The 26,383-nt window shown below is 38.8% G+C and overlaps 1 protein-coding gene and 1 long non-coding RNA gene across 2 annotated transcripts in view; both read right to left on the minus strand.

Moving 5' to 3' along the window:
- LOC150075688 (uncharacterized) overlaps positions 1-26,383 on the minus strand; it is a 303,494-nt gene that overhangs the window by 134,060 nt on the left and 143,051 nt on the right. The window lies entirely within an intron of this gene.
- LOC150075689 (uncharacterized) overlaps positions 16,267-26,383 on the minus strand; it is a 38,965-nt gene continuing 28,848 nt past the window's right edge. Inside the window, exon 4 of the long non-coding RNA XR_016547917.1 lies at positions 16,267-16,369. This is a non-coding gene — a long non-coding RNA (uncharacterized LOC150075689). The remainder of the gene's footprint in view (positions 16,370-26,383) is intronic.

Genomic DNA, 26,383 nt, shown 5'->3' on the forward strand with positions numbered 1-26,383 from the left:
CCAATCTGATGGCCTGGTAGAGTGCGAGGTTCTGGGTGTGCCAAATGCCAGGGGAACAGTTCCTTTCTGATTGTATCCTCCCAACAATAAAGTTTGATGGATGCAGTGTCATGGTATGGAGCTGCTTTCCATGGTTTGGCATCGGCCTATTAGTAGTTATCGACAAAACCATGAATGATGTGCAATACCAGGACAGTCTGTACAATTATGCACTTCCAATTTTATGAATACTTCTAGGAAGGCCCATACCTGTATCAGCAAGACAACGTTCCATGCCATACTGCTCTGATCGTAACAGAGCGGTTTGAGGACATGGGTGTCAAAAAGTTAGATTGGCCAGCCCACAGAACTGATCTAAAACCTATCGAGCATCTTTGGAATGTATTGGATCGTCGGGTACGTGCACGTCGAGATCGCCCAAAGAACAAGGCCAAACTGGTGGCTGTGTTAAAGGCTGAATGGAGGAACATATCGCCTGATATTTATAAAAAGCGGGTTGAGAGTGCGCGCGAAGATTGAAGGCCGTCATAAAAGTAAAAGGTTTCAGCACAAAATATTAAATGGCACAATAAAAGCCCTTTTTTTTTTTTGTCTAAAGGCAGGTGTTCGGATATTAATGGTAGGGCAGTGTACGTTTAGGGAGTTTTCATTAACTTCGAAAGAGCGTTCTTTGGGTTAGTTTTCCATGAAGTGTAATTCTCACAGGAACAAACACTCCAATTCTTCGATTCAACTCGGACTCATTTGTATCGAGCACTGAAGCAAATTTTTATAGGAGTAAATTAATTACTTATCTTCGCATGGTCCAATTTCAAAAATAAAAACTTTAATGGTTTTAAACACTGAAACCAACACAATCGAAAAAACAAAAACATTTGATGCAACACCTATAGTTTTTAGGTTATTAATTTTTTTTTAAAAGTAGGAAAATATTTTATTGCTACCCTATAAATACTGCTGTGAACCATACGCAATATTTGTGTTCCATTTTCGAATTTTGTTATTGAACCAAGCACTTCCATAAATATACGTGGTCGCAGTTCTAATCTAAATGATTTCGATTTCCACTTAAACTATGCCAAACCCCTTCCTCTTTTTCTGAAAGAATCCCAGTTATCGGATGATTCAGCCACTGCTCACCTGATTTGTCCAAATTATTCGCTGTATGATTCCCTTCTCTTCAAAGGTGATACTTGTGTATATCTCCACTCTGATATTCCTTGTCACGGACTTAGTAATTTGGAATACTCTTTTGATCTTCTCTGGCTTAAAATCTGTCTACCGTATTCTGTCAAACTCACTTATTACTTCTATTGTTCTCTCAATTCCCCTAATCATTGAAGCTACTGGACGTGACTTTCGCCCATCTCTGTCCCTCCCCCCCCCCTCTGTCAAAACCAGATGGTTCTATTGCTGCTTCAGCCGAAGATAAAGCTGACCTGCTAGCATCTCATTTTTCTTTGAGCTCATGTATTAATGATCTTGGTAAAACACCTCCCACCATTCCGAACACACTCCATTCAATGCCTCCTGTGGTCTTCCGTCAAAAGGATGTCAGAATAATTTTGATCAATCTTGATAGTAGGAAAGTTTCAGGTGCTCATGGAATTTCCCCACTTGTTCCCAACTCTGTGCTCCTGAACATACTCCTGTTCCGTGTTGCCTTTCCCTTATTTATTCCAAATGTTGTCTTTCCTAATGTTTGGAAATATCCAGCCAATTCCTAAAAATGATGGCAAATCCGCCCATCAAGTTATCGTCCCATTGCACTTACTCCTATTGTTTTTAAAGTAATGGATAAATCAATTAACTGCCAACTGTTAACTCTATCTAGAAACCTTCCATCTGATGAACAACCGCCAGTATCAATCCACTGGTGACATTCTGGCTAATGCTGACCATCTATGGGACAAATTCAACACAAAAGTTAGGTGAAACTCGATCAGTTACTCTTGACAATTCAAAGGCTTTTTATCATTTTTTGGTGGCATAAAGGTCTTCTAAACAAGCTTCCATCTTATGGTTTGCCAACTGTTTTTTGTAATTGGGTATTCAGTTTCCTCTCTAACAGGTGATGATAGATGGTTCTCTGTCTTCTAACTTCTCCACTAATGCGGGCGTTCTCGAAGGTTCAGTTCTTTCTTTGACTCTTTTCCTCTTGTATGCTAATGACCCTTCATTGACCGGAAATCTTATCCATAGTTTTGCCGATGATAGCACATTCCATTCCAGAATTATAAACTTTACCCTGCTCAAGCAACTTCAACTTTTCGAATATACACTACCGATTCCCTAAATGTTCATTTACTCCAGCGGGGCAAAAATAACAAAGATAATCTGTGATCCTATTAAAGGAATTGTTTATATACATTAATTATGAACCACGCTTATATACATAAGCATGTATCTTTCAGCAGTTATGATCTCTCCTCTGGAAGTATTTGTCTCTCCAATTACCGATTGTTTTTCCAAAGTAGTGTTATCATTCGAATATATGTAAAAAATTCCATAACAATTTTTACAAATTTAGTCCTAGTCTGCTGAATTTCATAAATGTTATAGAATATTAAAGTGTACCAATGAAAATTAATGTTTCAAGGCACCCTTTTTTTCTTTTTTTATCAGGATATTCAAGCGACACTATGAGTCATCCCAAGAGTGTTATGATGTAGGTATCCCAAAATCGAAACGAATACATATGGACTGGTGGTTCCTTAAGTCATCCACTGGTACTGTGGATGAAGACAGCACCCACAAAAGTCCTATAGCCATATCTGGTGTAGCTTCTCCTGGTAGCGAGACCATATCTCGACCGCCTTTAGATCTTGAGTCTCTAAGTAATGCAGATAAGGTTGTCACCAGGAAGGATCCTGTTTCTGAAGAAATTCAAAAAATTCTTTCTGCTTTGCCAGAGATCAAACCTAATGAAATTAACTGGGAAGAAAGTGATTGTTTACCAATTAGGACAGATCCCGTAACTGAAGATTCTGTGAATCGGTACTTAAACGACAAATGGGATTGTGTTAATGGTAATTATTGTTCAGATGGATCTTGGAAACAGTGGCAAGAAGAATATAAACAAGAATCATATAATGAGGATAAATTATATATATCACCTTATGTAATTATTGAATGAAGCTAGAAACCGCCATATTTGGTGATTTTTGGGCTAGGTTGCATAATTCCTGGAACAGAGTGGCTTCTTGTAAATAAAGTGTCGTACAGATTGATAAATCCAAATGTGTTGACAGTTGAAAAGTTTCGTTTTTCCAGAGAGCATGTCAAATGGACTCTCCAAATTTACGGGTCAACAAATAGCACACTCCACTTCTTACTTTCAAGACTGAATCGTACCAATCTCTCCCACTGTTCCTCCCTGGACAGTTGTTTCCAGTAATCCTGATGTCCTTGAACACTATGCTCACGCACCCTCGACCGCCGTATCAAAATTATTGTATGTCTACACCTTGATAATTATTGAAGACATGGAACTGCTCTCTTGAACTGAGGGCAGTGAATGGATCGTGTGAAATTGTCACTGACTCTGTTAAGCTATCCGATGTGAACTATTGTTCTCGTTATTTATTTTTAAAGAGATTATTAATTAATTTATTTATGTATTGTATATGATGACGCAATTTGATCTCTTTGACTTGATAAAGAATAAGAAAGACTGATTCAACTTTATCGAGGCTTTCATCGCTCATAATCACTGCTCATCTAAAAGAGGATTGCAATGCTCCGTCGACATAAAAAAAAAGGAGTAAGAGTAACATATATTCTTATAATCAATATAACATATAATCAATTAGAGTAAAATTTGCATTTAATTTAAAAGTTTACAAAGTATATCTTCTTAAAAACTGATTATTTAATGTTTATTGAGTTGCGCAATTTGTGATTGTATTGTTAATTTGTTATGTATTGTAAATAATTGATGTAAATGCAAATATTTAATGCTGGATGGCTTCAGTGCAAGACGCACAGGGTTGTGATAAATGGTTTTCCTTCATATTGAGTTAATGGAAGAAGTGGAGTTCCCCAAGGTTCAGTATCGGATAATAGTACGTACAAGACATATCATCATTACGAATGGGTTCTTTTTGATCCAAGTTCCGGCGACAGAGTATTAATAGCAATTTATTTTAAAGAAATTCAACTGCAGATTCGATGACCATTATTTAAAACAGTGTTTATATTAAAATAACAAACAATTTGGAGAACACGTCAGTTCAGTGTACCGGTTCGTCTGAAGGTCTCCGGGTCTCTGCTTCTTATCCATCCCTGCAGCCGTATCCAACAAGAGAAAGCTTGCTCACAAACCCAATAACTAGTTGGTGTAAAGTCCACGTGAACGTGCATATAGTAATGAAATTATATTTGTGTTTTTTGCTGTTTTATCATTCGTAAATTGAGAAATAATTATTTTTACATGTTTTAGCGATAACTTAACTTAATATTGAATCTATATCAATGTTTATCTTCCTGTTGGATCTCTTATTATTGTAATGTTTATTGTTCTGATCTCAGATACACTCTTCATGGTTACCTGTTGTGTATCTTGCTATTAATAAAATAAAATAAAATAAAAAATATTAGTTTTCAATATTTTCACTGACAAATAATATTTAAATCTTATTTAATAGAGATTAGTCCAATCTCTATTAAATAAAAGGAGTGTATCTTTCTGGAATAAAAAAACATAAAAAGGGAGGGAAACGAAAATACCAGGATAATATGTAACGCTTGTTATTTTCCACTCAAGATGATGAAGGGCAACGACCATCCACATCTTCATCAATGTTCATCGACGAAGAGCAAAATGATTGAAGTATTTGAAGAGGAACTGTGTGAAAAAATAACAAAAGAAAACAAAGAACAAGAGAGTGATTCATCATCACCAACTTCTGCAACAAACGCCATTGAAGATCATCAACAGATATCAAATAATTTTTGTAATAGTTACTTTTTTTTTTTTTTTTTTTTATGAGAACCCCAAACACGAGAGGTATTAGAACCTATAGTACTTAGTACCGTGCTTGGGTTGGAGGTTGAGAAGACGAAAGAAGATATCTGTTGATATTGGACTTGAACTTCTGTAGATTGTAATTTTCAGGAAATACGTATGAAGGAGGGTTGTTCCAGAAAATGGCAGTTGAATGATTAAATGAGGAAGATGAAAAGTTGGTTCTGTGGGTTTGAAGTTAGACAGTAAATGGATGTTGGCTGGTGGCAGCACGTGTTCGGACTGTTTTGAAAGAGAGAGTGGAAATTATAGAAGCCAATTCAGAAGAACAGTGCCCATGGAACTATCTGTACAAGAGGCATGCAGCAGAAACAGTACGTCTACGAGACAGCGAGTGCACAGACTCTGCTAGAGATGAGTCATTAATTAACCTAACTGCCCTCTTCTGAATGGAATCAAGAAGCCTGAGAGAGGTTTTGGGGGCACCACCCCAGATGTGGGAACAATATTCCATGGCAGGGCGGATTTGCGATTTATACAGAGTGAGCAGCTGTTTGGGAGAAAAGTAACGACGAGAGCGAAAGAGAAAACCAAGTTTTTTAGATGCAGAGGAAGCAATATTTGTAATGTGCTTGTGCCAAGAGAGATTAAAAGTCTGGGTAATCCCCAAAAGAGATATATCATTTTGCCTAGATATTGGAGTGTCACTAAAGATAAGCATAGGAGCAGAAGAATCCTTTTTGCGAGATATAAGACAAGACTGAGTTTTAGAAGGGTTGAAATCAACTAAGTTGTCTTTGCCCCACTGGAGAATTACCTGAAGATCGGCATTTAAGGAATTGGCAGCAGATTTCCGAGAACTTAAAGCTGATTGAGCTGGACAAGGTTTCTCAAAATGGAAAGTTGAATGCAATGTGCTATCATCGGCAAAACTATGGATAGGATTTCCAGTCAATGAAAGAAGGTCATTGATATACAAGAGGAAACGAGTGGGGGAAAGAACTGAACCTTGGGGGACACCAGCATTAGTGGAGAAGTGAGAAGACAGAGCCATCTACCATCACACTCAGTGAGCGATCAGAGAGAAAACTGGATAACCAATTACTAAAAACAGTTGGCAAACCATAAGATGGAAGCTTGTTTAGAAGACCTTTATGCCAAACACGATCGAAAGCCTTTGAGATGTCAAGAGCAACTACTTGTGTTTCACCGAACCTTTCCATTGAATTAGTCTATAAATGGGTAACATAAGCCAGAATTATCACCAGTGGATCGACACTGACGGAATCCATACTGGCGATCGTTGATCAGACGGAAGGTTTCTAGGTAGTTTAAGAGTTGGCGGTTAATTGATTTCTCCATTACTTTAGAAAGAGTAGAAGTAATTGCAATGGGACGATAATTGGATGGGAGGGATTTGTCACCCTTTTTAGGAACTGGTTGGATATGAGCAAATTTCCAAGCAGAGGGAAAAACACCTTTGGAATAAGAAAGCGAAAAAAGGCGGCAAAGATTAGGAGTAAGTTCAGGAGCACAGGTTTTGAGAACAAGTGGAGAAATACCATCAGAACCTGGAGCTTTCTTAGCATCAAGATTCATCAAAATCATTCTGATATCCTTTTGACGCAAGACCACAGGAGGCATTGAATGGAGCGTGTTGGGAATGGTCGGAGGTGTTTTACGAAGATCATTAATACATGAGCTCGAAGAAAAATGGGATGCTAGCAGTTCAGCTTTATCCTTGGCTGAAGTGACAACAGAACCATCTGGTTTGGACAGAGGTGGGAGCAGAGATGGGCAAAAGTTGCGGCCAATAGCTTTGGCAAGAGACTAGAATGCTCGGCTACCATTAGGGGGCAAGAAGCAAGTTTTCTACTCTTAGCCTGTTCAAACTCTAGTTTGGACTGATTAATAACTGCTTTACAATTGTTGCAAGCTTTGGTGTAGGCAGAAAATGAAACTGAAGAATTAGAAACAAGCCAATTACGATATGCAACGTTCTTCTCTTGGACAGCCTTAGCACATTTATTGGAAAACCAAGGTTTAGATAAAGGACGAGATTTTAAAGTGGAGTGTGGGATAAAGGATTCCATTCCTGCAAGAATAATTTCACTGACACGATCTGAGCAAACGTTGACATCAGAAGTTTTGAAACAGTAATCAGACCAAGGAAAAGAAGAAAAGAAGTCTCGCAGGTCATCCCATTTTGCATTCTTGTAATGCCAAACAACACGAGGTTGGGAATAGCCATGAGATAAAGGTTCCATTGGAGAAGAGACAATCACCAAGTTGTGATCTGAAGTGCCTAAAGGACCTCTCACTTCGACCTTGTACTTAGAAGGGTTGTTTGTGAGAAAACGATCAAGCATATTGGCTGTATGATTAGGATTGTCCGGTATTCTTGTAGGTAAATGAACAATCTGTGCTAGGTTATTAGTAATTGCAAAAGCCTCAGCATCTCGACCTGCTGGGTCGGTGTGACTAGAAGACGGAAGCCAGCTGGAGTTGTGAACGTTAAAATCACCAAGGAAAAGTACCTCACTGTTAGGAAAGTTGGACTGGAGAAAGTCAAGTTGCAAAGAGAGGAAGTCAAAGAGCTCCAAGTGATTAGTGGAGTTAGGAGAACGGTAGAGACAACAGATGAATTTTACACAATGAGGTAGAGAGATTTTAAGCCAGAGAAGATCAAAGAGAGGAGATTCCAAATTGCCAAGTGTTTGACAGGGAATATCAGAACGGACATATGCACAAGTACCACCTTTGAGGCGAAAGGAATCATACAGCAAATAATTTGGACATCTGAGATGAGCAGTAGTTGAATCAACTGATAACCGAGATTCAGTCAGAAAAAGTACATGGGGTTTGGAAGACTGCAAGTGGAAATTGACATCGTTGAGGTTAGAATTGAGACCACGTATATTTGTGAAATGAATTAGGAAGTCCTTGGGAGGTTTAGATCTTTTTGCAAATAAGCTTGCTCTATTATTTTGACAATTCATGATGTATTCAATAGTAAGAAAAAGTGGGTGGGACAGGCTGTATGAAGTAATGAAATTTTTGGATATGGCGTACATGTGGTAAGAATATACCCAGATCCTTGACATAACGTGGCCTCGACAATGCTCCTCGCATACACACTACTCGGACTCCCTCCAGTCACTATCTGGCAGAGTAGAGGTAGCAAGATTATACACTAGCTGATCCGGAAGCCTCCTAGAGAGTTACCAATAGGTTCGGTCCGGTGTACTATCTAGCGGCCGGCCTGCGAACACCGTTTTAGAGCCGTACCCTTGAAATGTAAGGAATATTGGATCTCGCCACGACATTCATCATAACCTCAAAAATCATCAATCATACTGCATGATGGAAGAGATAGGGAAGGGTTGGCCGGAACTTAGCTGGAGAGACTAAACATGGGTTCCACCACTTCAAGCCTCCAATAAGCAAAGTGGTGGTATTGCACCGGTTGATGAGAGTCATCTACCACCTAGTACTGCCTGGTAACATAGAGGGGCGGCGTTCCTCCATGTGGTGTGGGCGCCACACCTCGACCCCTGCTTACGTTGGTTCACACCTGGGTGGTCCCCCACCATGTACTTGTGCATGAAGGTTATACCCAGGATTACTAACAGTCCCACCATCGTGAAGGTGCAAGCAGAGGATTTGGCTGTCATAGACAGTCCGGACTTCGCCAAAATTGGGTCCACTTTGACTTGAGTGTCACCCGAATATCAGTTCCATCAGCGTTTTAGACTCCCAGGTAGCAAGAACAGCTTGTGTGGAATATCTGAGAGAATGTCTGTGACAACCTCAAGGACCAAACTTGATAAAACTTTCAGAAGATAAAGATGTAATTAGTTGTGATGATACAGGTGCATGGCCAAAAATATCTAATGATGATTTGAGAGTTCAGTTGCGTCATCGACGACCATTAGATCTCAGTGCTTTAGCCATTGATAGATTTCTCAGGGTTAACTTGCAGGTCAAATTTCTTGAGATACCGATGTACTTCTGACAAAATCTTGTTGGTTTGGTTACTGTAGTGTCTTTTGCTTCATCGGTAGAATTTATTTTTGTTAAGATCTTTAAATCATCCGCATATGATATCATATCTGTTCTATTGTGTGTTAGCGGGTAGACGATAGCTGTGAAAACAATTCCAGACTCCTCCTTGTGGCACGCCTGCTTGTATTTGTCTAGTATACCTTGCTTTCCTATGGACATTTGGATGGTTCTATTCTGAAGAAGATATGCCAGAAACATCAATAGTTGGCCTGTGTTATATGATAGTAATTTCGAAGGAGTTTAAGCAAGGCTGGGATGCGGACACTATCGAATGCAGCTTGTACATTTAAATATGTGATTGTTGTTTCTTCTTCTCAAACGATGGCATTGGTAGTTATAATCAGATTATTAACTCTTGATCTATCGTGCAAAGCGTAATGAATTTGCTGATGTCTGGGAGGGAGATGAGAATGTGCATGGTAAGCGTTTTCAGTAGTTTTTCAAGCAACTTCAATAAACAGGAAGAACGAGAGATGGGCCTAAAGTGCTTGGCTTTGGCTGGGAAACTTTTGGGATTGGCCTAAGAGAATACATATTCCATATTGGAGGAAAAAATTCTCCTTTTAATATGGTATAAAAATTACTAGGAGGGGGATCACTTAGATATGGGCTGAAACATTCCAAACACACAGAATCAACTTTAATTTTCCTAATTTATTTTTTCTACATCTGCCGTCTTCCCACACTGGGTGGAAAAGGCCTGAATTCGAATCCCATTGATGAGTGAGGAATGTTTTTATGGGCCTTTTTCACAATGTGGCTGAGTTAGCCAGTCTCAGGAGAAGTAGCGTGGTTTTCCATCCAGAAAACGGACCTCGGAACACGGGAAATTTACACACCTTATATACGGAGCAATGTGGCGTTCGTCGTAGATTATTTATTATAATAATTAGCCATATGGTACAAGGAAGCCTGAGGTTTATGCTGCATCAGCCAAAAGAATTTCGGAGTTACCCTGAGAGAGAGAGAGAGAAATCACCAAGAAAGAGGAGAATGATGATATCCAGCTTAGAACCCTGGGTGTGCCAAGCCCATACTCACCAGATGTGGGCCTCCTGGGGATACTCCGTTTACTGTCGGGCAGTTCTCACTGATTTTTTTTTTTTTTTTAGTTTTATGTATAGAACCGGTTGTGGTCGTTAAGTGGTGTGCGCCTGCGTTGGAATTTAACGATTTATTAACTCCAGGATGTTACATACGTCACAGTAACCGCCTAGAACTAGAACGGAAGTTGCTAACTTTTTGTTTTTTTGTTTTTTTTCAGCCACGTAGTTGTCGGTAATTATAATCAGAATTCTTAAAAACGAACATAGTTTTATTACGATAAAAAGGAATTATTTTCTATTTATATTTCAATAAAATAATTCCTTAATCGAAACGCGTGTCAATGGAGCCAAGAGAGAAATATAAAATCCGGTTTTACAAGTATTCGTAACGCTCCAACTGACCTTCAACAGCTGCAACGTCCAATGAGAAGGCTCCACGACCTCCTGCACCAAATAAAGAAGCTGCAACACATAACCAACATCCGACAAATCCTTCAGAGAAGGAAAATTTATAAACAAACTAAACGTAAAAAGAAACTGAAAAGCAATGCAAATAAAAGCTTTCTGAATAATAATAATTATGAATAATCACCTCCATGAATTTAATTCTTGAATTAATTTCAGTTAATCGTCATAAGTTGCTATTGGAAACTGATCAGCAAAATCGCACGTTAGGCACTGGGATCACGAGGCACAGGTTCAGAATATAGGCTGAACTTTAGAATAGAGCCCCCCCTCCATACTGCCTCAGTCTTAGAGCGTTTATTCCCCCCTTCAAGCTGTTTTTAAACAAGAAAAAGAGGTCCCGATTTTAAGGGATAAACACCCTAACTAACACTAGCGGGTTAGTCAAGTTAATATTTTAATAATATTTATTTCTTCGAGTGTTTCAAGAAGCAGGAGGTATCCGCTATTCACTTAAAAACAAATCCAGAGGGTAAACTGCGTATAGCCTCCACTACAGCCTTGTAGTGGAAGGCTATCGGGTTAGGGTAAAATCACGAATCGTGCCAAAATAATGAAACGTCTGTGCCACATATGGTAATTGTGTTTGAAAACTGCAGTGGGGCCATATTGCAGTTGAAAGTTAAAAATACTGCGCTGAAAAAGACAGCAACTCAATGAATTATCCTCATTCGATAAAATACACAAAGCATATTTTAATAATAATTATAGAAGTAAACCTACCACTTCGGTTTCACTTCGTCTCGAAGTATATCCAGCAGAGCACAGAATTACGCCACCTGAGCAATCGCACAAGCAGCTACACAGTGAGAGCAGCTCCCTGCGCAGCGACTGGTAGATGCTTCGACAGTGACGTCATGATGTAATTGGAAACGGCAGCAAGGGAAGAATTGGGCAATATTAGAGTACAGTACACAAAATATTGGACGACACTGCAGTCTTCCTAACTCAGTGCAATTTCAGTTACGTTAACTGTTTTATATTTATATCCAAATCAAAAAACTTTGGATGAAAAATCCAAAAAGTCAAAAGACCAAGTCCAAAAATTTGTATTAGTATTAGTACTAGTTCTACAGTGGTGTGCAAAATTTAAGGAACAGTCAGGTTTTCACCTGTAGCTTCTCATAGGAGTGGCCTGAATGTGAGAAAAGCATACCAAAGGAACCTCGTGAGGTACAGAAATGATGAAGTAAACAAAACGGTACAGAGGGACTTTATTCAAAAATGGCAACATGTACCGCCTTCCAGTATTTGGAGTTTTGTAGTCCATCCAAGATAACACCTCTCCAGACGAGAACACCTCGACCGCCATATCGATCCCTTTCAGTGATACCGTGTGCCAGACTCGCGCCAGATTAGCTGACGTCCAGAATCGCTGCTGAGACTGAATCTACTCTCATCACTAAAGAGTACCTTAAGTAAAGAATTTGTGGTCGTAACCTTTATAAATAGTGTTGGTCCTTAAGTTTTGCACACGAGTGTAGTATTTTTTAGTACTTAGCAATACCCATATAGGCTTCTGCAGCACATGCCAAAAAAAAAAAAAAAAAAAAAAAAAAAAAAAAGGAAAATAGAAATTAAGCGCTTCCGTCCTTATATAGGTTACTATCACGTTGATCTTTGAATTTATTCAAACTGTCAGCTTCAACTACCTGTCAAGGCAATCTTTTACAGCAATCAACAACTTGTTGACTACGAGAAAACATCCTACAATCTAGTTCTACAACTCGATTGTAGGTTTTCAGTATACTAACCCGTCTCAAAGCCTTCATTACCTCAATCAGGTCATCTCTAGAGTGCCTAGTTGCCAAATTCTGTAGCCCAATAATCGAAGTCTTTCCTGTAAGGTCATTGTCGATCTCACCATGCGAGTTGGGCATCTTTGGACCATTTCATGAAGCCCAATATCTTCTTTCAGACGAGGTTTCCATATTTGGACACAGAATTCCAAATGAACCTTGCAATTTCCTACTACAGTGGGATTATGATCCAAGTAATAGTATTTAACTTTTTTAAGGTGAATCAAAGTAACATGAACTCTACTGTAATTTTTACACATACTAACGAAATATATTTTAAAGTTGATTTTCTGAAAGATTGACAAGTGCTGCCATGTAATAAGAAAAAAGGAAGGATATTAAACATTGAACTTCTTGAAATGATTAAAATATAGGTTCTCCTCAAGAGGGAGTAGTAAAGAGGCATCCATGTGATCTGAGATTAAAACCCTTTAAATTACGAGCATGAACACAAGGTATCGTGGAGATCTGAATGAAGTATGTAAGACGTTTCGAGGGGGAGAAGCAAACTGAATGACGGTGGAATTTTCACACTAAAGCGAAAAACAAAAACAAGGAGGAAGAGGCATCTTTTGGAGAATACTAGTAGATTGGTCCTGGTCCTCAGAAAGTCATGGATGGCTGAGTTTGAGAGCCTATTGAAGTTTAAGGGGAAACTGGGTTAGTACCTTATGTGTACCATCAATTTAAAAATGTATTCAGATTAAGATTTAAAAATTTATTTAGATTCTTCCCACTGGTGACTCCAGACCAGTTTTCAGGGAATACTGGGCGATATAATGATGATATATGTGATTGACAAAAACTGAAAATTTAACTTGAATTTTATATAGTATACACAAAACACTGTTCGTATTTTATTTATACTATATAAATAATATAATTGAATGTCATGAAACACAGTGGTTTCTCTAATTTACCTCAGTTCAGGCTGGAGTAGGGAGACAATTCCCCTCTGCTGGATCCCACTTAAAAGATAAGATATATTTGAAGTAATAAAGAACCACGAGTTAAATGTTTTCACCTCTCCTACTCATTTTCAAAAGTAACAGATTTCTAAAGTATTAGTAGATTATTTTAAGCTTAATTTACTATTTACGATGAGCCTACACTATTAGTGAAATTTTTTTTTGCGAATTGTCTGTGTCTGCATTGTCAGTTAACAGTTGATGCCTAACTAGAATCAACCTTTGTATAGAACAGTTAAAGTAAAAAACAAGGTAAAAAGCCACAGTATTTTTTATTGCATAGAATGTGGTGGTAATATCCAGAATCTAAAACAAATACACCAACCGTTTAAGTATAGTGGTTTAATACTGAATGTACCAAACAATACTACACTGTAAAATAATATATGCAAAAAACTGATTTACAAAATAAAATTTGCGATAAAAATTTTAAAATATACAATAAAATATAAATAAAATATTTAAAATACAATAAAATTAAAAGCGATAAGACATTGACTGAAGCTTTCGGGGGCTTCCGCCTCCTTTCTCAACAACAATGATGTTTAAGCAACACATCCTTAAGTAACAGGCTCACAGCACACGTGGCTGACCAGGCGCATGCTCAATATTTCTTCCATGTGAACCAGAACCGGAAGCGGCTCGGGAGGGTGGAAATATAAAACGCTCGTCTTTTGCCAGGACCACGGCTTCCAGCAGGGGATGAAATCGAACACCCCTGTCCCTATTCACACTATTGTTCTCAGACGAGCCTATCCACAAACTCTCTAGCCACTTACGGTCCCAGAACCTATGCGCCTGGTCAAGGATGACAGCATTCACCGGGGAGACCTGATGATGTTCCTCCCAATAATGCTCAGCAATGGTGGACTTATTGAACTCTGCGGTCTGTATAGCTCGCATGTGCTCCCCCAGACGGTCTTTTAATCGCCGTCCTGTCTCCCCCACATAACATTCCCCACAATCCGGGCATTTGATCTCATATACGACCCCCACTACTGGAATCCTCAGGAATGGGGTCTTTGACCTGTGACAACGCTGTGTGCAACCTCCGGCCCGGAAGTTGCACACAGAGTGCCTGAAAGTCACGAAGCGTTCTTGAAATTTGATCTGACAAGCCCGGATACTAGGGAATATAAACTGTGGTGACTGGAACGGACGGTGTTCCATGATTAGGCTCCACGCCTCTATTATATTTATCAATGACCCTCTGGGGGTAACCGCATTTCATAAGATCCGCCCTAACTTGCCCAATTTCTCTCTCTCTCTCCTCAGAGGTACTACAATGTGTCCTAACCCTACCCAAAAGTGCCCTGGCCACGCTGTTTTTATGCTGCGCAGTCTGTGCTGACCTATAATGGGTGTACTGGCTCCTACACATGGGCTTCCTAAACACTGTAGTACTAAGCCTGGAACCTTCTCTACTCACCATTACGTCCAGGAATGGGAGGGAACCATTCACTTCCACCTCTGAGGTGAACTGTATAAAAGGAGAGAAATCATTGAGAAAGCCAACTACATCCTCTTCTCTCCCCTTTTGTACCAAAGTGAACGTGTCATCCGCGTATCTCTTCCACTTGCGCATAGGGAACTCCAAACTTGTAAAAACCCTATTTTCTAACTCTTCCATTGCCAGGTTTGCGACAATGGCGCTAATAGGAGAACCCATAGCTGTGCCGTGAACCTGTTTGTACATCACTCCTTTATACAGCAAAGTCGTACTCGAAAGACATAATTCTACGCCACAGCATATATCCTCTACACTTAGGTGCGATCTAGTACTTAGGGTAATCTCTCATTTTTGGTGATATGTAGGAAAATCAGGCCGAGTAAGTGACAACAGAAGATTATTAATACAAACAACAACAAATAATTATTTTGGATCATTTATTTCTATTAGAATCACGTTACATTTAATTCCCAGAGAGGGCATCCTGGGCTTAAACAAATCAATAACATTACAGTAATTTTCAATTAAAAATTGATCCACCATCTCTGTTTTAAAGTAACTTTCACAGAACCAAATAACTAAAATTAACATCAATTAGCATTATGTTGATAACACAGATAAATACGTTTTCCTATTTACAAAATAACGTTGTGGTTTAATACTTTAATAAGTAGACGAAGTAAAAATTATAAATTAATGTTCAACAATTATATATTTCTTAAAAGAAATTTTTCCAAAATAAGAAATCAGAAATCTTTGTTGTACGTAATGATCTCCTAAAGGAGGGGGAGTCTAAATATTCTTGTTACTAAATATTCTTGTTAATTCAGATATAGAAACTTCAGGGATCTTAATTACGAATGCGAGCGAAAAGCGCTCTAACTGGACGCCTACAAGAAGCACTTTCTTTATTAAAATGCTCTTAAACGAGTTTGAATCAAATCCTTTCGTACCTACGTAATTAAATGTGCATTTCAAACTGGCAATGTGTGTTAACTCTTCTTCGTATGTGGGAACGTTGTAACCGTTTGCCCTTAATTCCTCTATAAAAGTTTCACTAATTGTACTACATACATGTCCTGCAATGAGAACTTTATTAGTTTCATTGTTCGATATTACTGTGTTTAATTCAGAAAAGAACTTGGTTTTATGTTGTGGTTCAATTTTCTTTTGTAACTCGAATTTAGCTGACCGATATAAACATTCAATTCGGATATCTTTGTTCAGACTTATTGACACGAACTGTGCAGTTTTCGCGGTCACAGGCTCCGAAATGGAGTTAAGGTTTTCTTTTACATAGCATATTATGCCATATTTATTTTCCAGATTGTCAGCAAAATGCGTTTTGTACGTAGAAATATCAAAATCGGACTTCGGTTTATTCTGTGATTTGTACTTGGATTCGTTCGGTGATTTCATTTTAGATTCGCTGCCTGACTGTTGTCGCTCAATAGTCAATCCACATATAAGTAGTATGTCGATATTATATTTTTTAAGAATATTGTTAATAATATCTTTTTTGAAGCCCTTCATGCTGATCAGCATACATTTCTTCCATTCAGTTCCTGAAAATCCATTGTAGAACTTTTCTACTTCATCGATGTCTGGTGCTATAAGAAACAAATAACCAAATAAGAATCAATTTTTCACCTCAGTAATAATCGGGAAACTTAACGAATTTAACAATGAACGAGCAGAGGCATTGAAAACCATCTCCTTCCTAAAGAGTATTACTGTTTCTGACAATCTGCATATAAGATAAAAAGTTGCGGGCATCTCAGATGTCGATAATCTGGAAGTATGTGCTAATACTCTGCTATTTTGATTAGAAAGGTTTAGACTCATTAAAAGTATTTTTAATGCGAAACATTCTTGGGGCATCAATCGAGTAAATCTGATCGATCAAGAAAATTGCGTCACGTAAGCGACTTCATTTGCGGCTTTCGACTGAGCCGCTTACCAGGCTCCCACCACTAGTCTGTGCCAAGCACTCAGTAGTGTGATTACAGTGCGTGGCGCATATTTCGTGACCGGTACGATGTCCTTAGAAAGAGGTTAGTCAATTCCAGCCAATAGCCTAATTACCCATTTGATTGTAGCCATTCGTTGAATAGAATGATCGCAACCACACAAGTACTGCATTTGGAAACTGTAGCCACAGCACTTTTAATACAGAATCAAAAATAAAATTAAATGAAGAAGTTAACATAAAGCTAATGTATTATAAAAGATTATTCAGTCTCTTACTATAATTCCCTGGAGGAAGAAGGATAATGGGAAAGCTCACGAGAATAAATGAATGCGAGAGTGAAATATATAGAGCAGGTTGATCCTGATAAAGTTTATATGCAGCAGTTGCAAGTAGAGCACCAAGTTCACTAAGATATAATAATGATGATGTGTTAATGATAAGAGTAACTGATAACAGTGAATTAAAAACAAGCACTGAAGTAAAATTAGCGTTTACCTGAACTTTAAAAAAATCATTTTAAGCGAGAAACAAAATGAGTGGTATTAGAGACAACATCAGAATCAAATATAGTCACTATTTCTACTTCTGATCCCTTGGCAACCGCAAAAATTTCAACTGTGGTTCATAGGAACGATAATTCAGCATTATTGATATACACTGAGCGATCACTGAATTATGACCACCTACCTAATACTTCGTAGGTCCTCCTTTTGCCCTCAGTACAGCAGCTATCCGACGTGGCATTCATTCAACAAGATGTCCGAAGCTTTCGGGAGGTATGGCCAACCAAACAGTGTGTAATGCGACTAGCAATGCAGGATGGAGGTGATTGGTGTATCCAGACACCTGATATGCCTTTCCATAATGTCCCACAAGTGTTCTATGGGACAGATATCGGAGGCCAATCCAAGGTTTGAGGAACACAGTCAGAACTGTGTTCCTCAAACTATTCCTGCACAACAAGTGCCCGATGGCTAGACGCATTGTCATCTTCGAAGACACCATTGCCATTCGTGAAAAAGTGTACACAGTCAGCAAGCAGTTGACGATAGCGGAAACCACTGATACGTTGTTCCACATGTAGCAGGGGTCCAAGTTCCTGCCAGCGAAACATGCCCCACACCATTCAACCGCCACTACCGGCCTGCACTATTGATACCACGCATGATGGATGAAGAGCCGCATGTTGTTGACCACAACACTTTCTTCCAGTCTTCTAACGTCCAACTTGCATGATCTTTGCTCCAGGCGAGTCTTTTACGCCTATCAACCTTTGATTAGGAGAGGATATAGCCCAGGAGTCAATGTGAACGGAGAGTACCTAAACCATTTACGATTTGCAGTTGACATTGTGGTCAAAAGCCACGATCCCAAAGAATTTGAGGAAAATCTTAATCAGTTATGAGATAGTAAGGATTGTGGAATAAAGATGAATATGGCTAAAACAAAAGTAATGATGAACAAGTATGCCACGGAAAGGGAAATAATGATTGAAGGAGCAGTAATTGAAAAGGTGGAGTCATATACTTATCTGGGACAAGTTATTAGCTGTAATAATGATAAATGGCTGGAAGTCAAGAGAAGAATAAATTTTGGATGGATAGCATTCAGGAAATATAGTCACATACTGAAGAGCAATATCCCAGTTTGTCTGAAACGTAAAATTTGTAATGAACCAATGTATACTCCCCACCATGACTTATGGAAGTGAAACTTGGGCACTCACCAAAAGAATGGAAGAGAAGCTGAGAACTACACAGCGAAGAATGGAACGAATCATATTGGGAATCAGACTGTTAGATAAGAAGAGAAACACGTGGATTAGGCAACAAACTCAAGTAAAGGACATTCTTATCAAAACTAAAGAACTAAAATGGTCTTGGGCAGGACACATAGCTCGAAGACATGATGACAGATGGACTAAGAAAATAACAGAATGGTATCCAAGAGGAGCTAGAAGAAAACCTGGAAGACAATGGCGGAGATGGATAGATGAAATTCATGAGTTTGTGGGTAGTAAATGGATGTCCAGTGCTCAAAACAGAAGGAACTGGAAAGTTGCTGGAGAGGCCTTCATCCTGCAGTGGATTGAAAATGGCTGATGATGATGATGATGATAGCCCAAACATGCGAGCGTGCGTGCATGGTCATGACAGATATTGTTCCGGGTTGGCCCATGTTGTATTGGGTAGTCAACTGTTCAACAGTGCTGCGCTTGCTGGCCTGTACGAGTCGTCGGACCCAGCGCTCGCCTCTAACATCAACCTTTTGCTGACCTTTGCTGTTTTGTCGCCGGGTCGTTCTTTGACCATTTTGATGCGTCCTGGTACACTTTAACTACAGCGGCTGTCGAACACCCCACCACCACCAGTTCAGCAGTTTGGGAAATCGAGGCACCAGCTCGTCGAGCACCCACAATCTCTCCTTTATCAAAGTCTGAAAAATCGTTCGTTTTACCCATCACGCTTGGAATTTTACTACCTACTGAACCCCTGACACCTTATCTATGCTACGTAGGTCGACTAACTGCGCACACTCGTACCTCACGTGGTCAACGGGTCACATTCAGTATTCATAGGGGTTGTCATAATTCAGTGATCACTCAGTGTATATCATATTACCAAATATCTTGGAAAAGAAGAAATCATTGAAGAATTCCGCAATAAAAATTTAATGGAATATGGATATCCATGGAGCAAGTTAAACAAGGGGCAACTTTCAGGTCTTCTACTAATATGAATTGGGTCATCAGTTTGACACCAAATTTTTAAAATAACATCACTATGAGTTCCAGAATTTACTTCACATAGAATTCGCACAAATGCAGACCTTTTACTACAGTAGCCAAGTGTTTTTTCTGCTTAGCTTATAGGCGCACAACACAGCTCTCAATCGTGTGGACATTGTTCCCGTGGAGTTCATATGTTTGCAGAGTGACCACTGAAGAACGTGTCACCATCCTGTATAAATTGTAAATGCCGCAAACGCGATTTTCAGCATTCATTACGAGATCTGTTATGTCAGCGTGCATCACAAATAGCAAGACTGACGATCAATAATGGATGATGTTTATAACGATAATAATTGAAACCCAAAATTTAAAGAAATCTATTAGGATCTAGTATGGACAATGCAGGTAAATGGCCAAACATCCTGTACAGTATCAGAGTAGCTGCCGAAGATAGCGGTATACAGTATATATTATTGCTATACAAGAGCCTGATTGTGTTAATTCTCAGTTTGCTTAAGCTTCAAGGATTGTAGGATTTTCAACATCTAACAGTGACGGCCAGTTGATCAACATGGGAAACATCAAGGATTGAATCGACTGATAAACTAAAATAACTTGCTGTTTAATGTCGCTCAGTATTGCTTCTCGAACTTTATTAGCCATGAACTGGATAACCTCTTCACATATGGTTTTGGATAAGTACGATGGCTGACTGGAGCCTTTACCTCCATACTGATTTATGTGTCACAGATAGGGATGAAATTTGGCAATTAATTCAAGCAATCCAAGAAAGTTACGATTGTTTGTTGAACCAAATGTTTCATCATCTCCCCTAAATGCCAAGCCACGTTCTGCCAAAAGGGAAATCACTGCAATAACTCACTGAAGTACTTGCCCTCCAGTAATCCTGCTCTGCTTTGATTTTCTCTTCGAGTTTTGATGTGAGCGTTTGACCAAGATTTCTTGTTAAGATTTCATATGATTTATAGAGTTTCCGTGGATTTGAACAAGATAAACGTGATGTCAATCATCAAATCCAGTAGAAGCTAAAGCTGTAGTTGAGATAGTTTGGTTAGAGAAAAGTTTGCACAGGAAACAGTAGACTTTTCCTTTTGTGGGAGAATGCACTAGCTATTCTCAAGGGTAGGTTTCTCCATCTACTTTGGTGAACGGAATAAATTCTTTGAGCAGAACCGGACTTGTTTTTCGTATGTTTGCTTCGAATTGGTAAAAGGTCCATCCGAGTGCTGACATTCCAATGCACCTTTCTCAATCCAGAATGATATTTCCTCGTTGTTCAATGTGGTCCATAAACCTACGTCACTGTCTCTGAAAAGCTGGTATTTTTGTGTCTGCAATGCTCAAGTTTTCGCTAAGATCATTTGCTACATTTTTTTTTTGGCAGGAGACTGAGGTTCCCCCTAGATTATGAGGCCCTGGACTGTAGTCTACAGGCCAATTAAACATTTATATTAGCATAAGTAACTGTGGATTTCTCAACCAAGTAACAAATTGGAAAATTCATACTGATGGAATGATCAGGGACCACAGAGTTATCACTTATGAATTAATGATACTGTAGTTTGTAATTATGATCAGACTACGCTGGGGCTATTTATTAGATTTTTTGTAAAAAACATTGATTGGAATGCATTTGAAACGTCTATAAAAACTGATTTTATAACTTTTAACTAAACTAGGTTAGATTTAATTTCTACTGCTGATTTGGTCGAAGAAATTTCTACCTCTCTGTTGAAGGGCCTTCATATAAGTCAACGAATAAAAAGATTGTCAACCTAACGAATTGTCCTTGGTGGACCTACGAGTTAACGGTATTAAGAAAGTTAGTTCATTGTGCCAGGAAGAAATACCAACGTCACAGATATTGGTCAGAAAATGAGGTAGATCAACTTCATAACGAATACCTGACTATTAAATATAGATATACCAAATAAATTTTAAAAGAGAAAACGTGACATATGGGAGCAATTTATAACTACGAGTAACACTAATTCCTGGGGTCTATCCTATAAAATTTCGACAGAACGACTGCATACAGCTGAGCTAATCGGCTCAGTTGTTTAATATGACAGAAGATACTTTAAAATTCATTGATGCTATTGATGCAATAATAAAAAGATTGTTTCCTACAGATTATTTGCAATATCATAAGAAAATACAGGAAACACACATTAATTATACCACCGAAAATCAATCTTAACCTTTTACTATAGATGAATTGAAATAAATTCTTCAGAAGATTAATATTAATAAATGTCATAGAATAGATACAAGTGGAAATATTTCTTATATTAAAGTTCTTTCGATTCTTTCCACAAGTTTTACATAATAAGTGCTTGTGTGATGGTATATTCCCCAAAGAATGGAAAATATCCTTAATAAAACTGGTTAGGAAACCTGACAGACCGACCCAGCGTCCAAAGTCATACCGACCAATAGAACTGCTGGCTAATCTGGGAAAAAATTAGATGACCTACCTTATATCGCCACCTTTTGGCGATATCAGATGGGTCAGAGTTTCGAATTGAGACAGTACGAGCTGTAATCGGACTACCAATCTTCTCGTGATGTGGACGGGTACTCAGAATTATCTCTCCAGATGATCGATGCTTCTGGGTAGCCAAGTGGCCAGAACAACAAGACTTAAGAGAACACACACTTAATACAGACAAGCCAACATTACTCACACATCTGGCCCTTTTACAGTGGTACTGTTCTTCACAGAGGTACGAGGCGGAATTGAACTGACGTTCTAGGAGCTGCCCTTTACAAAAACACGTGTCCATATGAAAGCAGTATCAGGAGAAAGAAACCATTACAAGAACTGACAAGGTCACCGAGGGCTACTTCAACGAGAACACACTTCTTTCTGCTTCTAACAGCAAGGAGGAATCCTACGATGTCCTGTCACCAACAGTCTCTTCAGGTTGCAGCTGCCACAGGTGGAAACATTTCCAACCGGACTGCGTTAAGAAGGGACAATTCAAGTAGGCAAAATGCAATTAAGCCAGTGGTTTTATCCTATTAAAAACTGAACTATAACAGTTGAACTCTGTGAAATCTCTACCTGCCGATAATCAGGTAACTTTGGTACAAACAAAAATAAATCTTAATGGCTTGTAAAATGGCAATGCATTATAGAAAACGGAAACCCTATCATGTACCCTGGTGGTCCCCTCTGCTATTTCAGTTGAAACCAAGGTGAGAATATCATAGAGCAAAAAGAGATAAATCTCGTTCTTCCCTGCTGTTATCTGTGGAACTGTGTTATAGAATAGGTATAAACAGTCAAGAAGAAAATATCATCAGGAGATTTCTAAACAGAAGAAATCCTCTTGGGAAAACTTGGTGAGTACTCAGAGAAATGCTGATCCCTGGGGAAGTTGTTGACCAACAAGATTCCACCTGGAGAGGTATTTGCTTCGGTCAGAGTGGCAGATGATCAGGATACTTTGTCTTGGGCACTCACTGTTAATAGGATCCTTGATGTTATTATCCATCAGGATAATGAGGATTATGTTCATCCCACGCAAGCAGAAATCAAAATGAAAAACTCTGCCTATACTGGTTCTCCCGATGAACCCTCTTTCTCAATGGAAAAGATTGATTCTGCTATCAGATCAATGCGCTCTGGAAAATTCCCGGATAATGATGGTTTGGAGGTTGATGTGATTAAACGGGTATGATAGATTGTTCCTGCTGTTATCTTTGCTTTGTTTAACTCCTGTCTTTCGCACGGCGTTTTTCATTTGAAAAACGCCGTGCGAAAGACACGATTGCTGATTTGAAGATCTTACTTAAAAATTCAGAGAAGCCTGAGTCTGATCCGTCCTCTTATAAGCCTACTGCCTTGCTCCCTGTTTTCGTCAAGGTATTTGAGATGGTCATTGCTGGATGTGTTTTGATTGCCTACATTAATAAAAGACTTTTTTCGCCGGTAAAATATGGATTTACACGTGTCAACGGTAAGGAGGATGCAATTGCTTCTCTTCTAGTATCACAGGCGGATACTACTACTATATATTTGCTTGGTCTCTTTGTGGACTTCAAAGGGGACTTTGACCCTTTGGTGGCAAAGTGCCCTGGAGAGGTTCCGGGAATGTCAGAAGTGTTAAGACCAATATACAATCTTTTGTCAAGTTATTTCTCACATCGTTCCATAAACGTCAAGAGTGGATTTGTGCACGTCTCCAGAAATGTTTCACAAGGATGTCCACAGGGGTCAATATTTGTTTCCCTGCGTTGGAATCTTGTGTTTGACACTATTGTTGGGCAGGGAAACTCAAGGACATCTTTGGAGGTTACGGCCAATCACGTACTGCAGGAACTTTCCACCTGGTCTGAAATACATAAACTCCAGGTCTCAACGTCTAAAACATTTCAGATGCTGTTGATGGGTAAGCTAGACAGGATATATCCTCCACTGATCAAGTATCGAGGGCAGTCCATTAAGTATAATTTTACAACTAAGTATTTAAGCATCTATATTGATGACACCTTAAGTTTTCTGCTTCATGTAAAGTAAATAAAAGAAAAGTTTAAATTAATTCTAGCAAAATAGCAATAAGTAACCAGAAAGGAGTGGGGTCTGAGGGATCACTCTCTCAGACTATATTACAATTGTGTCTTTTTTTCTACTATTACCTATGGTGCCAGTGCTTGGGGCTATACAGTTACTAAGTCTGCTGTGATTAAGCAGTTGTTACGGGCCAAGCGAGTGCCCTCCCGATGATGTCTAGAGCATGTAGGAATGCATCTACTGTGGCTTTTCAGGTTCTGTTGGGAAAACTACCAGAACATTATGAAATCCAATATTGATACATGAATTATCATCTGAAAAATGCACATCCTATTTCCTTAGATGTGCAGCTTGATTTGAGAGTTTCTTTAGCTTCTGAAAGGAAAAGACTGCATCTAGAACGCCGTGATGCAAGCTTACGCGTTGGGATAGATGATGCCTTTTTGGAACGGGAATACGATTTGGACATCTGAAAAAAAACTTTTCCTATATCCCTAGAAAATGTTCAATTAGATCTAAGTGTAACCATCAAATCTGAAAAGAAGCGACATCGCTTTGTTTATATAGATAAGCGGCAAGTAAACTGGAACGTCTCGGATCTAGGCAGAATAACTAAATTTTCTGCAATTTTTTGAAGAATTTAGCAAAAGAGAATACTTAAATACTTACTGTTCTCTCCTGGGTTACGTAATATGTTTCTGCTGTTAGCCATGGCAGTATTCTCTACAAGTTACATAAAATAGGACTGTCGTTTACTCCACTTTGTATTTGCTGTGATGTGGACCATATACTTATGGACGTTATCATTATATAGATTTGAAGTTTGAACTTCAAATAATAACAGGTTCCCTTACTAGAGAAAACGAATCTCTACTAACATGTACAGATTCATTTTTAACTGCTTTTAATGCTCTCAATACTTTTTGCGGCTAGAGCATTTAAGGAGAAGAATTGGTGAGGTCTGTCCTTTATATTTAAAGATTCTATACCTTTTGACGTCTTTGCTTTGGGGCTTATGGAAACAAGGAGAGCTTGATTTCATTGCACTTTAGGTTGACTACAAGCTCATTTTATTTACTGGATTTGCTGGATTGCTGTGACAATCTATTATGATTCTAGGATTATTTTCTGCTGACCAGTTCACCATTTTGCCACTTTTTATGGCAATGTGACTGATTCTAAATTACTCTAATATGATGACTTCTCTGAAAATGCAATGGACAGATTTTCTCTACATGTATGACTACTTTATTTGTCCTTATCCTGATTATCTTGTTTCTTCGTTGTTGCTTCATGAGACAGTACGTTAAAGGAAAATAGCTTTGACCAATATAGATGCTAGTTTAAAAACGAAAATGATAGAGAAATTGTATGTATTGTATAGTATACAGAAAACATTTTGGTTTGCATCCTGAAGTTGTTTAGATCCAGATTTATCTCACGGATAATTATTGAGATAACTTGATTTTGGTACATTTATTTGAACCAACGAAGATGTTCGTTTTAAACCTGAAGTGGATAAGAAACTGTATGTAGTGTATAAATAAGATTGATTACCCTGTTTCATGAGGTAATCGGGTTCTGATTGCTTTTGTCTTTTGTGCTTTTTGTAGCAGAGTTGGTCTCATGGAGAAAGATTCCTTCATAGAAAGGATTGTACATAGGCCATATCATCAGTTATTCTAGTATGCGGAAGGCTTTATGGAGTTCTATCAGGTTTATGGGACTGTCAGCGAGGAGTCTTGACTCCTGCTGATCTTATATTAGGAGTGACTGATAAAACTTCCATCGAGCTGATAGAATTGTAGGCGAGGAACTTCAACATTTACTGATCCTGATCACAGGATGGAATTGCATGGGATTAATTGGTCATGATGGAAGATAATTATCTCAACTTCCACTTTACACTTTTACTTTTATTCTCCAATTTCTATTTCCAAGGTTTAGTCTAGTCTGACCCACCCTCTTTGATATTCTTTCCTCCCTTACCCACCCCCAAACTATTCCTACTTGTTCCCTTTCCTTTTCCTTAATTTGTCTGTCTCTTAGTACAGGCTTGCAAGGTGATAGTAGATTCTGGCACGCCTCCACGAGGCAGGGATGAGGGGATTGGACGTAGCGACCAGGTGTTGCCGCTTCCTACCTACTAAGTTACCAGGCGCCTGTCATACAACAGAACATCACATTACACTCACACAGAATACAGTATACACGCAAATGATCGGATATGGCGCAAGCCTCACCACAATAAGTATAAACGGGGTTAAGGGGGGAACCCTGGAGTCCACAGCAATCACAGTTGAATCTTGAAATACTTGTCTCAAAAACTGAGATGTTAGGTGTCCCATCTACTGAAACTGGCCCATCTTCCTGTGATGTGG

Source organism: Mastigoproctus giganteus, chromosome 14 (assembly GCF_048544385.1).
Source record: "Mastigoproctus giganteus isolate SK-2022 chromosome 14, ASM4854438v1, whole genome shotgun sequence".
Taxonomy (NCBI): domain Eukaryota; kingdom Metazoa; phylum Arthropoda; class Arachnida; order Uropygi; family Thelyphonidae; genus Mastigoproctus; species Mastigoproctus giganteus.